Source organism: Macaca nemestrina, chromosome 20, assembly GCF_043159975.1.
Source record: "Macaca nemestrina isolate mMacNem1 chromosome 20, mMacNem.hap1, whole genome shotgun sequence".
NCBI classification, from domain to species: domain Eukaryota; kingdom Metazoa; phylum Chordata; class Mammalia; order Primates; family Cercopithecidae; genus Macaca; species Macaca nemestrina.
In genome coordinates this window covers 22,825,577-22,838,142 of record NC_092144.1, presented here as the reverse complement: position 1 = coordinate 22,838,142, position 12,566 = coordinate 22,825,577, and the positions used below count along the sequence as shown (strand labels likewise).

Below are 12,566 nucleotides of genomic sequence, written 5' to 3'. Positions count from 1 at the left end.
AGTAGAAGGCTCCTGCCTGGGGCTGTCCACAGTGGACCTGGTGACATATCTCTGCATTCATCATCTGAGAGATGTGGCTGTCTTCTTCTGCCTGCACACTGCCTACAGGAAAGACAGTGACATATTGCTGGCCTCAGCAAACAGATGATGAGTCTCTTGTAATTGGGCCTTGCCCACAGAAAGCATTTTGACACATCACTGGGCCCATTACCGAGGTGAGGTGACTCTGCAGCCTGCACCCTGCTTTCAGGAGGGGATTGTAACATATTCCTGGCTGAGTACCCAGGTGATGTGACTCTTCTGCCTGGTCCCTTGTGTCAGGGAATATTGTGACATATTCCTGGCCCAGAACACAGGTGATGTGACCCTCCTGTTTGCTTCCTACACACAGGTAAGACTGTGACAAATATCTTGGTCCAGCCAGCAGTTGCAATGGTGACTGTCATACCACACACCAGCTAATAGAAAAGACACTGTCTGTTTTAGCTGGAATTAGAGAAACAGGTAAGATCCCATGTGTCCTCTTTTATGAAGGTATAGAAAATTACCACTTTCTCCCACACTGTATAAAGCCCTAGTGTGGAAAAAAAAATGTCATCACAGACCCCAGCATCCAAATGAGTTTGTGTTTCTCATCCTACTATCCATCAGGATTTTCACCCTTCCACATGGACAGAGCCCACAGGTGAGATCCTGAATCTCACAGGTTGACACAGTCCACGGCTGGAATTGTTTCTGTCATATGCTACAGTTGACGGTGACTCATTTCTAAACCTAGCTCATTGGTAGGTAAGGAAACTTTCATTTGGACCCAGCCAATTGGAGAGAAGTTGACTCTGAGACTAGAGGTTAGGATACAAATTTTAACCATGGGTCCCACCAGCACGGAGGTCTCTGATCATATTGAGACTCTCATGCAGAAAGCCCTCAGGTGCTACGAAGAGTTTCCTAACAAGGCACAGCCCAGGTGAGATTTTAACACTTGTATGCCCATCCAGTTGACAATATTGCCATACTGCCACATGAACACGGCCAACTTTTGAGGTTCTGAATGTCACATTTGGAGATGGTCAAAACTTGAAAGAGTGACTGTTACATGTGGATCCAGTGCACAGGTGGGCTGGTGACTCTCAGATCAAGATTCAGCACACCTGTGAGGCTGTGACTCTACTAAGGAGGTTTAGTGCACTGAAGAAAGCGAGCTTCTCATGCAAAGGCCTAGTCCATTAAGATTGTGACTTGGCCAGACGTGATGGCTCATGCCTATAACCCTAACACTTTGGGAGGCTAAGGCAGGTAGATCACCTGAGGTCAAGAGTTTGAAACAAGACTGACCAATATGGTAAAACCCCGTCTCTACTAAAGATACAAAAATTAACTGGACATGATGATGTGAGCCTGTAGTCCCAGCTTCTCAGGAGGCTGAGACAGGAGAATCACTTGAACCTGGGAGGCGGAGGTTGCAGTGAGCCAAGATCATGCCACTGCACTCCAGCCTGGGTGACAGAGTGACATCCCATCTCAAAAAAAAAAAAAAAAAGATTGTGACTCATGTACTTAGACTTAACATAGAGGAGATGTTGACTCCCATACTTAGAACTGGTTCATATGCAAGAATTTTGATTTTATGTCTGTATCATTCTGCATCTGAGATTGTGTGACATATGCCTCTGTCCAGCAACTAAGTGATTTGACCCTTCTGCCTGTGCCCATCCCACAGATGGAATTTTGACATCTTGCTAAACCCAGCACCTTCATGATGGGACACTAGTCCACTGCCTTGGCACTGCCCACAGACAGCACTGTGACATATCACTGTCACTAGGCCTTATATCCAGTTAATGTGAGTCTACCCTTGTCTTTTGTCACGGTTCACAGAAGGCATTGTGATGTAGCACTGGGCCCCACACCCAGGTTATGTGATTCTCCTGCCTGTACCCTGCCCAAATGACCCATTGTGATATATTACTGGGTCCAAAACCCAGGTGATGTAACTCTCCTGCCTGGGCCTTGCCTTCAGGAGGCATTGTGACATCTCTGCACCCATTAGCCAGGTGATGTGACTCACTTCTGCCTGATCTCTGCTCACAGGGAATATTGTGACCTATCACTGGGCCCAGCATTGAGTTGATGTGAATCTTCTATTCTTTTTAGGTTCTGCTTGCAGGACAGATTGTGATGTGTCTCTGGACCCAACAATAAGGTGATGTTACCCTTTTGCCTTGGTCCTGACTTCAGAAAGCTTTGTGACATATTGCTGGGCTCAGCATCAAGATGATGTGAGTCTCTTCCCTGGACCTTGCCCACAGGGGGGCCCTGTGACATATCTCTAAGTTAATGAACTATTTACTGTGACTCTTCTCATTTACTTGGGCTTTGCCATTAGAAGAGATTGTGACATGTCTCTGATTCCAGCACCTAGGTGTTGTGACTCTCCTCGTTTGCCTGTGCTATGCCCACAACAGTTAGAGTGAATTATCCCTAAGCCCTACACACAGGCGATGTCCTTCTACTGCCTGGCCATTGCCCACAGGGGTCACTGCAACGTATCTCTGGGCCCATTACCTAGATGGTGTAATTCTCCTTATTTTTCTGCTTCGGTCCCCAGTGGGGATTGTGGCATATCCCTTCAACCAATATTTATGTGATGTGATTCTCCTCTCATGCCTGGACTCTGACATCTGTTGTAATTTTGACATAGAGCTGGTCTCATCTGTCTAGATTATGTGACAGGTTATGCGACTCTTTCTTTTCTCCTAAGCCCTACATACAGAAAGAGTTGGTACATATCTCTTGGCCCCTCACCAAAAATGATGGAATTCTTATTCTTGGGCCCTTTCTTCAGTGAGTATTGTGACATATTGATGGACTCAGCGCCTAGGTGAGGTAACTCTCTTCTACTTCTTGGGCTCTGACCAAGGAGGTATTGTGATGTATCACTGAGCCCAGCACATAGGTAATATTCTTTTCTCCTGCCTGAGCTCAGTATAAATTGTGTACTGTGATATATGACCTATCTTAACAACGATGAGACGCACCTCTTCTGCAAGAGCCCTGCCCGCAGGGGTATTACACCATAATTTTTTAACATATCACTTGGCCCAGCACCTATGTGATGTGACTCCTTTATCCCAGACCCCAAATATTTGGTGTATTGTGAAATAACGTCAGGTCCAACACCTAGAAAATAAGAGGTTCCTGCCTGGGAACTGCCCATAGGGGGCCTTGTGATATATATCTGCATACGCTACCTAGGAAATGTGATTCTTATTTTCTGCCTGGATCCTCCAACAGAAAAGATTATGACGTATCACTGGACCCTGCAACAAGGTGATGAGGCCCTTTTGACAGGGTCTTGAATACATAGATCGTTGTGACATATTGCTGAGCCCTGAGAGAAGATTGTGACATACATCTGGCCCCAAACCCAGGTAATGTTACTCTCCTGCTTACTCCTAAACCAGAGGGGTATTGTGACATATATCTTGGCCCATCTCACAGGTGTGATGATGACTGTCATACCTTGAACTAGCCAATAAGAAAGATAACTAGGCTTAGGGAAAAGGTAAGATCCTGGGTGTCCTCTTGTATGAAGATCACAGAGGTTTACCACTCTCTTGCATATTGTGTAAAGCCCTCAAGTGGTACAGAGAGTGTCATCACAAGTCCAAGGACACAGGAGATATTGTGCTTCTGGTATACACACTCTGCCAATCCTTAAAATAGTCATCCTCACACATGGACACAACCCACTGGTGACATTCTGAATCTCACGCATAGACACAGTCTACAGATGGAATTGTGTCAGTCATATGTTAACGTCTGGCCACATATGAGATTAGTGACCCATTTCTAAACCCAGCTCATAGGCAGATGAGTACTTTTCTATTTAGACCCAGCCAACTGGGGAAGTGTTGACTCTCACACCTGAGCTTAGAATGACACATGCAATCATGGGTCCATATCAGCATAAAGGTCTTAATACAGATTGCAACTCTCATGCATATCGTATTGTACTAGTTCATTTTCACACTGCTATAAAGAACTCCTCAAGACCAGGAAATTTATGTAGAAAAGAGGTTTAATTGACTCACAGTTCCACATGGCTGAGAAGGCCTCAGGAAATATATAATCATGGCAGAAGGGGAAGCAGGGACCTTCTTCACAAGGTGGCAGGAGGGAGAAAGTGATGAAGGAGGAACTTCCAACACTTAAAGAACCATCAGATCTCCTGAGAACTCACTCACTTTCATGAAAACAGCATGGGGGAAACTGCCCCATGATCCAATTACCTTCCTCCCTTAACACGTGGAGATTACAATTGTAGATGAGATTTGGGTGAGGACATAGAGCCAAACCATGTATCTCATAACTTCTTTGAGTGGTACAGAGAGTGCACTAACAGAGCCCAGCTCAAAGGTGAGATTGTAACACTAGTAAGAGACACAGTCAAGAGTAAAGATTGTTGTCCTCTCACATGAGCATGGCCCACTGTTGAGGTTTTGAATCTTATATCTAGAGGCAGTCAAGAGTTGCAATGTTGACTCTCATACATGGATTTGTTATGCATGGGTTCGGTGACCCTCAAACCATCATTTAGCACACGTGTCAGGCTGTGACTTATCTAAGGGGACACAATGCCCAGAAAACATTGGGAAGTTGCTGCACAGATCCAGTTCACAATTGAGATTGTGACTCGTGTGTTTCACACAACATACAAGACATGTTGACTCTCAGACCTAGAACCAGGACATGTGAGAGACTCGTAATCTCATCCCTGGATTTTTTTTGAAGGTGAGATTGTGACATACACCTCTGTCAAATACCTGATTTGACTCTCCTGCCTGGGCTCGGTTCACAAATAGAATCGTGATATATAGTTGAACCCAGCACCCAGGTGAGATGACTCTATTCTCAAGCCTTGGTGCTTCTTACAGGAGGCATTGTGACATACCACTGGGACTTGTACTCAGGTGATATAAGTTTTCTCTCCTACTTTGGTGTTGCCCACAAGGCGCATTCTGACATATTGCTCATTTTAACACCCGGGTGATGTGACTCTTCTGCCTGGGCCCAGCCTAAAGGGGAGATGGTGACATCTCTCTGCACTCATCACCCAGGTAATGTACTCTTGCCTGGTTTCTGCTCACAGGAGAGAGGGTGACATATCTCTGAGCTCAGCACCTAGCTAATGTGACACTTCTCTTCTTCCTAGGTTCTGCCCACAGGGGAGATTTTTGCACATATGTTGGGCCCAGCTTTAAGATGTTACTCATTTGTCTTGTCCCTGTCTTCAGAAGGCATTTTGACCTATTGCTGGGCCCAGGACCAAGGTGATGTGACTTTCTTGCCTTGACTCTGTCAAGAGGAAACATCATGACATATCTCTGGGTCCATAAAATATTTGATGTGTCTTTTTTTTCTTACCAGGGTTTTGCTTATAGAAGAGATTGTTACATATCTCTGTGCCCAGCATCTAAATGATGTGACTCTCCTCATCTGCCTGGGCCATGTCCACAGATGAAAAATTGACTTTTCCCTGGGCCCAGCACACAGGCAATTGGATTTATTTCTCCTAGTCTCTTTCTACAGGGGGCATTGTGAAGTGTCTCTTAGCCCATCAACTATTTGATGTAAATCTCTTCTATTACCTGGGCTTTGCCCATAGGGGATGTTGCAACATATCTCATGGCCCAGCGTGTAGGAGATGACACTCTTCTCTGATTGTTACATATTGCTTTGCTCAGCACCTACTTGATGTGACCCTCCTCTCATGCATTGTCCCTGCCCCTTGGGGTGATTGTGACATATAGCTGGCGGTAGCCCCTAGGTTATGTCACTTTCCTCTTCTTCCTGAGCCCTACCTACAGAAGGCATTGTGCCGTATCTCTGGGGCTCTGACTTAGGTGATGTGGCTCTCCTGCTTTGGTCCTCCTCTCAGAAAGTATTGTGATGTATTGCTGGACCTAGAACCTCGGTGATGTGACTCTCCTCTACTGTTTGAACTCTGCCCAAGAAGAGATTGCGATGTATCACTGGGCCCAGCACCCTGCTGTCTCCTGAGCACTACATATATTGTGTCTGGAGACATATGGCTGGATCCAAAACCAAAATAATGCAACTCTTTTGCATTGACAATGTCCACAGGTGTATTACCACATATCTGTTTTTTTAGCTCTGAAATTGAGCTCTGAAATTATCTGGATCTTTGTGCCCATCTCTCCTATTGAGTTTAAACTTTAATCCAAAAGCCATGAAAATAGTCATCATTACTAAACACCACAAATTAATAACTTTTTTCATCTCCTCCTTTTCTCTTCCTCCTTTCCATCTTCTCCTTTCCTCTTCCTCTTCTGCTCCTCCCCTCATCCTTCTCCTCCTCTCCTCCTCTCCTCTTCCTCTCTACTCCTCCCCTCCTCCCCCTTTTTCTCCTCTTCTCCTCTTTGTCTCCTCCTCTTCCTCCTCTCCTCATCTTCTCCTCTTTCTCTCTTCCTCCTCCTCTCCTTTTCTTCCCTCATCTTTCTCTCCTCCTCCTTCTCTCCTCTTGCTCCTCTACTCCTCCTCCTTCTCCTTTCCCCCCTCTTCCTTTTCTTTTTCTCCTCCTCCTTCTCCCCTTCTCCTACTTCTCTTCTTCTCCTCTTTCTCCCCTCCTCCTTCTCCTCCTCTCCTCCTCCTCCACTGTTCCTCCCACTTCTCCTCTTCTCCTCTTCTCCATTTCCTCTTCCTCCTCCTCTCTTCCTCCTCTTCCACTGGTCCTCCTCCATTTCTCCTCTCCTCCTCCTCTCATTTTATCCTTTATTTCATCCTCCTCTCCTTCTCCTACTCTTTTCTTCCTCCTCCCCCTCCTTCTACTTTCTTTCTCCTCTTTCTCCTTTCCTCCTCCTTCTCCTTCTGCTCTCATCCTCCTCCTCCTTCTCTTCTTCTCCTCCTCCTTTTTCTCATCTCCTACTCTGTTCCTCCTCATATCCTCTTCTTCTCCTCATTCTGCTCTCCTCCTTTTCCCCCTAAACCTTTCGTCCTACTACTACTCATCTTTTACTTTGCCTCCTCTCCTACTCCTTCTCAGCCTCCTCTCCTCAACTCCTCCTCTTCTCCTCTCCTCCTTTCCTTTTCTTCCTCCTCCTCTCCTCCTCCTTCTCTCCTCTTCCTCGTCCTTTCCTTCTTCTCTCCTTTTCTCCTCCTACTCCTCCTTCTCGTCTCCCTCTCCTCCCTCCTCCTCTCCTCCTCCTGCAATTTCTCTCCTCCTTCTCTTCCTCTCTTCATCTCCTCTTCCTCCTCCACTCCTTCTTTTCCTCTCTTCCTCCTCTGCTTTTCCTACTTCTCCCCTCCTCCTTCTCCATGTTTCCTCTTCCTCTTCCTCCTCCACTCCTCCTCCTTCTCCTCTCCTGCTCTCCTTTTCCTCCTCCTTCTTCTCCTGTCCTCCTCCTACTCCTCTTTCTACTCTCCTCCTCCTTTTTCTCCTCTCCTAGTCCCCCCAATCTCCTCCCCCCTTTTCTCCTCCTCTCCTCCTCCTTCTCTCTTCCTCCTTGCCTTTTTCTCCTCTCCATCTCCTCTTCTCCTGCTCCTCCTTCTCCTCTCATCCTCCCCTCCTTCTTCTTTTTCCCTCCTCCTACTTCTCTCCTATTCCGCCTCCATTTCTCCTCTCCACCTCCTTCTCTCTCCTCTTCCTCCTCCTCTCTTCCTTCTTCTCCTCTCCTCCTCCACCTCCTCCTCCTCTTCTACTTATCTTCCTATTTTCCCCTCACCTCCTTTTCTTCTCCTCCTCCTCTCCTCCTTTTCCTCTCCTTCTCATCTCCTGCTCCTCCTCCTCCTCTTCTCTTCTCCTTCTTTTCCTTTCCTCTTCTCCTCCTCCTTCCCCTCCATCTCCTTTCCTGCTTCTCCTTTTCCTCTCCTCCTCCTTCTCCTCTTCCTCTCCTCCTCCCATCCTCCCCTACTTCCTCCTTCTTCTCCTTCTCTCCTTCTTCCCTGTTTATTTCCTCCTCTCATCCTCCTCCTCCCCTCTTCCTCCTCTCTTCCTTTTCTCCCTCTTCTCCTCCTGCTCTTCTCCTTCTCCCCTCCTGCTTTTTCTCCTCATCCTCCTCTCCTCTGCTCCTCTCTTTTTCTCTCCTCCTTCTCCTCTCCTCCTTCTCATCTCTTCCTTTACTCCCTCTCTTCCTTTTCTTTTCCTCTTCATCCTTCTCCTCCCATCCTTCTTCTCCTCTTTCTCTCCTACTCCTCTTCCTCCTTCCCTCCTTTTACTCTCCTCCTCTCCTTCTAGTCCTCCTCTTTGCCTCCTTCTCTTTTCCTCCTCTTCCTCCTTCTCTTTTCTTCCTCCTCTCTCCTTCTCCTCTCTTTGTCCCAGCTTCCTTTTCCTCCTCTCTTCTCCTGGTTCCATTGTCCCCCTCTGATTTTTTTTCTCCACTTCCTCTGTTCTTACTATCTTTTTCTCATTTTCTCCTCCTCTGCTCTTGTTCTTCTTGTTTCCTCCTCCCTTTTTCTGTCTTCCTTTTCCTCTTCTCATTTACTTCTCCCCTTCTTTTTTCCTCTTCCCTATCTCCACTCCTCCACTGCTACTACTCCTCTTACAGAGCCACTTGCCCATGCCAATCAGCATCCAGCGCACGTAGTGGCAGCCTCTGCAGCACTGTGCTAGCAAGACGTGATGTGCATCTATATTAGCTTGTGGAGGGTAGGAATCCGGCCCAACCCCGGCGGCAGAGTTTATGTATGTATGTATGTATGTATGTATGTATGTATGTATGTATGTATTTATTTATTTATTTATTTAATGAGAAAGGGTCTTGCTCTATCACCTAGATTGAAGTGCAGTGGCACAAGATTATGACTCACTGTAGTCTCAAGAGTTCATCTCACCTCAGCCTCCCGAGTAGCTGGGAATACAGGCGTGGCGCATCACACCTGACTAAATGTTTTTTATAGTGACGGGGTCTCACCGCGTTGTCCAGGCTGATCTGAAATTTCTGGGCCCAAGTGCTCTGCCTGCCTTGGCCTCCCGGAATAATGGGGTGAATTCATTTGTTATAGTACCGCCAGGACTCGGAAGGTGCAGCCTTGAATGCCAGAAACATCTTCCCGACGCTGCTCACCATCTTCTGCCCTCTGTCTCCCAGCATCCTTCCCCTGTGGAATGAGGAACTTTCCTCCTGTGGTCTTTCCAAGCCCTTTCTGGAAGGGAAGCCTGGAAACTAGAGCTTCTGCTTTCCCCTGAAGCCACAAAGCACTGGGGGTGCCAGTCATGAGGTGGCCTCCCGGGGTGCTCTCACCAGGGTATTTGGTAGAAGCCCCTGCCGCACGCTACTCTGTGGATTTGATCTTCCTGGGCAGAGGACACTGGCATCGAGGGGGCAGCAGGCACCCTTCCAACCTGGCCTTTTCCTGGCTGGCGGTTGTGGTGTGGCCGACTACCACCTAAGGCGCTCAGGAAAGAAGGGTGCCAGGGCCTTACCATGGGGGCGCCTATCGTTCCTCTCCCTTCTGTTGGAGGGGATCCATCCAACAGATGGGATCCATCAGTGTGGCGTGCACCTTCCTTGCGTGAGTCGCGGGCTGGGAGCCAGGAGCCACTGTGAGTCCAGGAAAAAGGCAAGGGGGGCTTCTCCCGCTGGAACAATTTGTGGCTAGTTCCAGTGCTTCCCTTCCTCCTCCCACATCAGCCCTCATCATACTGTGGCTTCCTCTGCCCCCAGCACCAGCCTCGCCTAGGTCCCCTCCCCACATCCCACTCGCGTCTCTTAGGAAATCGCAACCCTAATGTTTGCTAAGGAGCAGGGGAGGTCCTTCCCTTTGCCAACGCCCTCCCTGGGAAGCGGCGCGTTTTCTGGGCCGAGGGCACATCGAGGATGTGCCCTGCTCCCTGGCCAAGGATGAGGACGGGGCGCGGCGTGCGATTCCACTGCCTGGTGGGACCACTTCCTTTCCAGGCAGGGCGGAGACATGCAGTGCGCGGGGACCCAGCTCGGCGCAGAACGCGCTGGCCATTGGGCGACTTGGTAGCGGCCCCGTGCCCTGGCCACGTTCATCAACGCTGCATCCCTGAAAGGTTATAATGAGGAGGAAAGACTTTTCTCCTGCTCAGCGGATTTGTCCTCCCTCTCTCCTTACTGGTTAGGAGGTAGAACAGGAGCCCAGATCCGGGGCAGCAGTTCACACTCCATTACAAAACTCTACGCAGCTTCCAAGCTAGCAACAGCACACATTGGGGGAACGTTGGAGGGATTTTCTTCTTCTTTTGTGGGTGGTAATGTTAGTGGTTATGGAGAGAGAGAGAAGGGTGAATAAAAAGTGTAACTATTTGGTAGGTTGAAAAACCTGTCTGGGATTTTCATTAATAAAAAGTTGAACCCTCATTCTTGTTTATGAGTTTAGATTTAAGTTTAGCCCTTTCAAAGTCAATGGAAACAGTTTTCCTGTTAGGTAAGAAAGCTGAAAATAGTGAGACACTTCTGTCTGGAGGAAACAAAAATGATCTCTGCAAAGGCAAGATTGCCAGTGCATCCCCATATATTTGAGAGTTTTTTCCTTTTTTAGAAATGTAGTGGTCTCTGAACCTATGCACAATGATGCTGAAGTATATTTAATAGAAGTGGAAGGTGAGAAAAAGTGAATTGCAAAAAGAAGAATGTGATTTTGCTTTCATTTTTTACACCCATGAAAAGCATTCTGTAGATTTGATGCTTTTTCAAGTAGGCAGGTATCGTTTCTAAACCATATTTTAATCAGTGAGTCTGTTAGAGACCAAAGTCTTGGCTAAAATCTCTTTGGAAACACACACAAAAGAACGCTTAGTTCTGTGCTGCCTTCAAGAGTCCCAGAACTTCTGCAGGAATGGGTATGAATTCCTTCAAAAAGAACTTGTGCTCCATTTCAGGTAAACGAAGCTGCACTGTCTTATCAGTCTGAAAAATATTTCTGGCCGGGCACGGTGGCTCACGCCTGTAATCCCAGCACTTTGGGAAGCTGAGGTGGGCGGATCATGAGGTCAGGAAATCAAGACCATCCTGAGTAACACGGTGAAACCCCGTCTCTACTAAAAAATGAAGAAGAAAAGAAGGAGAAGGAGAAGGAGGAGGAGGAGGAGAAGGAAAGAAAGAAGAAGATAGCGGGTCGTGATGGCGGGAGCCTGTAGTCCCAGCTACTCGGGAGGCTGAGACAGGAGATTGGCGTGAACCCAGGAGGCGGAGCTTGCAATGAGCGGAGTTCGCGCCACTGCAATCCAGCCTGGATGAGAGAGAGATAGTCGGTCTCAAAAAAAAAAAAAAAAAAAAAAAAAAAAAAGAAAGAAAGAAACAAAATTGCTAAACTGGCTGTATATTAGGATATCTTGTTTTTAAAGGATTTGCTGGATGTATGAAACTTTTAAGAAATGAAATGCTACTGATGCTTATGGATATATGGACTATCATTCTCTGGGGTTTTCTACATGCCGCTCTATTTCTCATCAGAAATTCAGACTCTAAGCCCTTAGTGTGGCAAACACGTGTTTGTTATGTGATGGTAAACATTCATCTCACTAAGTTGGTAAAGGTGGTACATTCATATCTAACTTGTTACACCATCCAAGTGATTGTTTGATGAAAGGGTTTTCTATTTTATGTTACTTCAGGCAGACTCCGGAGGTCTTATTTGCATCTGACACAAGTACAGCATGTTAAAGGAGAAAAAAAACAAACTTCACCTTATTATTCCTGCATTAGATCAAAAGCTGTTTATTGGCTACCTGGTGTATGCCAGAACTGTACAACATAGGTGTCCTGGTAATAAATGTAGTTGCCATCCGGGCATGGTAGCTCGCACCTGTAGTCCCAGCATTTTGGGAGACTGAGGCGCGCAAATCCGCTGAGGCAAGCCCATGCCATCACCAGCCCCGGGTATGCCTGACCATTGAGGTCCAGGAAGTTAACTGTCTCCTGGACACTGGCGTGTCCTTCTCAGTCTTACTTTCCTGTTCCGGACAACTGTCCTCCAGATCTGTCGCTATCCAAGGGGTCATAGGACAGGCAGTCACTAGATACTTCTCCCAGCCACTAAGTTGTGACTGGGGAACTTTACTCTTTTCACATACCTTTCTAATTATGCCTGAAAGACCCACTCATTTGTTAGAGAGAGACATCCTAGCAAAAGCAGGAGCCACGATACACTAGAATTAGAATGAAAAAGGATAAATATATATACAAACTCTAAGTATGTTTACCTAGACCTCCATGCCCCCACAGCAATATGGAGAAAAAGGGAATTCCTAACTTCCGAGGGAACACCTATCAAACATCAGGAAGCCATTAGGCCCCAAAATTCTCCTTACCTCTGAGCCTACATCCTCCGATCCCTGCCTAAAGATAATTTTATAGGGAAGGGGATTTGCTTGTGTCTCTCTAAGTGACAATCAGATGCCTATGTGGGTGCCCACCAAGCATCTAAAGATCTATCGTGAGCCACAGTATCTAGTGGACCTACCTGTACAGTGCGAATTGAAGGTTTGAAAAGCCTCAATTTGCTTTCTCTATACCTTCTGTTAATCAGAAAAGGTCTGTTTCTCATTATCAGTGGCCTCCCGGCCACAACGACAAAAG

At 47.0% G+C, this 12,566-nt stretch overlaps 1 long non-coding RNA gene across 2 annotated transcripts in view; it reads left to right on the top strand.

Annotated features, from left to right (window-relative positions):
* LOC105494273 (uncharacterized) overlaps nt 1-12,566 on the top strand; it is a 49,261-nt gene that overhangs the window by 2,961 nt on the left and 33,734 nt on the right. The window contains exons 3-6 of one of the 2 annotated variants that reach the window (XR_011617971.1): nt 392-504; nt 2,155-2,279; nt 3,295-3,431; nt 10,868-11,003. This is a non-coding gene — a long non-coding RNA (uncharacterized lncRNA). Of the gene's footprint in view, nt 1-391; nt 505-2,154; nt 2,280-3,294; nt 3,432-10,867; nt 11,004-12,566 lie in introns of those variants that run through there. The other variant, XR_011617972.1, reaches the window with a different exon arrangement.